Raw genomic sequence first — 2,448 nt, 5'->3', positions numbered from 1 at the left:
AGAAACACCCTGAACCCCCACACACATATTTCAACAATTTTGGCTGAAACAAATATCCCCCCCATCAATGGAGAGCATTTGTGTGTCTGAAGGCAGTATTAAGTTAACACAGGGCAGCACGGCGCTGTGAGGGAAGGAAACCACCCCTCGCCTTTCTAATTGCGGCAGCAGGTGGTTTCTCCTCCGAGGGCGACATGCTCAGATGCCTCAGATCCATTGGCAGTGCACATCAAAAGCCCCATTGATCGGCTGGACAGATTGGGGCGTAGAGATCAAATGCGCTGTAAAGAAGTGTTAAACTGCTCTGCATTAAACAGGGCAGATTTCTGGACTAAAAGGGGCCATCTGTTAGCACTGTAGCTAATTTCCCATTGCACTCGCCCAGATTTTTGATGCTATAGGATCAGTGGCCAGAGACGGTCCAAATCAGGCTGTGGGGCCCAATGAACCTGGAGGGCAGATAAAAGGAAGAATGTGGTCTGCCCAGTCTGAGTGCATCTAAGGAGCTGCACTGCAGTTGTGACATTAAATCAAGAAACACAATGTTTTCACCTACGAGAATGTATGTGAGGTGACTTTTCACTTGCGTCATCAGGTTCCCTGTTTTAGTCACACTCTATGTAAATTAACAGTAAATTCGTATTTGCATTTAGCAGGGGACTGTTTAATTAAAAAAGGCCTTTGATCCCTATGTTAATGCGGGATGTAGTAATTGTCATGTGTTTTGGATATAGTAAATAAGTATCAACAGTATGATGTTTTTTTTCTTTGCTTACATTTGAAAAAGCCCAGTCCCAGATTGAAAAAAGCCAAGCACATCCCTGATTGGATTAAATTATTAGTATTTTGATAAATGAGATTTCAAACATCTTGGTAATGTCTATAACTTACAAACACTGCTGAGAAGGCAGGCTTTCCTGGGAACAAACATTAGTCTGCCAAAGAATCAAACAATTGCATCAGGCACTTTCTTTTAAATAGCAGCTTGCCTAATAAGTCCAAAGGCACTTTCATACCTCTTTGTTTCACAATCAAAATGTTATTTCTGGGGTTTGGATGCCAGCTGAAAAGCCATATAACAATCAGACGTCAGCTTTGTAAAACACTGTCACAAAGAAAAATGATGTCCGATACAAAGCTGAGATGAAACTGTGGTGGGCTGCTGTCTGTTTCCATGGCTGTGTTTATAGAGCAACACAGCAGAAAGGAGCTTGTTATATTATTGTTTGCATTGGCCAAAAGCAAATAACCCATACAGCTATGTCCTATTATTTCAGGTCAGGCTTTCTGTCTAATTATAAACACAAATAAAATAAAAAGATAAAATCAGGATATTAATATGTAAATATAAAAAATGTCTGATGTGTACATCCCCAGAAAGGTGCTTCAAGCCAATGTTTTCCTTCATTCTGATCCAATCCGAGCATGACTGCTTGTTCAGCACAGTCCAAAGCTTTACAAGGAATTGTAACCTGAGCTACAGTTGGGAAACCTTAACCATGGTCCATCAAATATTAAAACGTATGGATGTTTTGACATGTATGAAGGGAGGGCAGGAGCACCCTTGCACTATACACAAAGAGATTGAAGGGGCTCTAGAGTCCACTGCAGTCATATAAACTAGTGAGCTTTCTCGTAGATAAGTGCATTGAAGTCATTTTTATGCTCAACACAGAACAGGATTAAGGATTAAACCACTGTACAGGGCTGCATTGGTCTTCCACAGGATCTGTGGGATTCAGTCAATGGTGGGAACACCAAATGCTTCAATACAGCAGAGCTTTGAGATGTCCGGGCCTCTTGCTCACATTGCTCCACACTCAATAGTCCATTGTCTCTGCCCTAAAGTGGAACTTCAAACCTATAAGTCAAAGGTGGGGGGTTAGAGATGAAGTCATCTTGGCAGGAGAGCTGTTCAGCCAGACACCTTCATGGCCAGGGAACAGCTCCTGAATCCTGTTCCCTCACTGTAAATCCTCTCAGACAAGTTGACCTGCTGCAGGGGTGATAAAGGTAACAATGCCTGTGCCCAGCATGAGTTTCATGTGACAAAAATATATATAGCATTTGAATTTATTTGCTTAGCAGCCTTTATATACTGTTTTGAGTTCATTTTTACTTTCTCTCTTAGAACAATTATACGTGCACATGAAACGAGAGGAAGTTTTTCTTTTTTTTTTCAAACGGTTTGAGTGGACGTTAGTTCAACAAACAGTGTTACCCTACATGTAGGATACAATCTCAGCTTTAATTTAAACAAATGGGCTTTGGATTGAGATTGATTATTAGTTTTTATGTTAAACAAAGTGCCTGAAAGGCTGGGTGCTTGCACTTGTTATGGTCTTTTTATTTAGCATAATAAGCAAAGTAAAATATATGGTGGCAAGTATATGCATCACACTGTGTGTGTGTGTGTGTGTGTGTGTGTGTGTGTGTGTGTGTGTGTGT

The sequence above is a fragment of the Anarrhichthys ocellatus genome, unplaced genomic scaffold (genome assembly GCF_004355925.1).
Source record: "Anarrhichthys ocellatus isolate YVR2014 unplaced genomic scaffold, GSC_Weel_1.0 scaffold7, whole genome shotgun sequence".
In the NCBI taxonomy this organism is placed as follows: Eukaryota; Metazoa; Chordata; class Actinopteri; order Perciformes; family Anarhichadidae; genus Anarrhichthys; species Anarrhichthys ocellatus.
The sequence above is the reverse complement of the archived record's forward strand: the minus strand, read 5'-3'. Positions refer to the sequence as shown.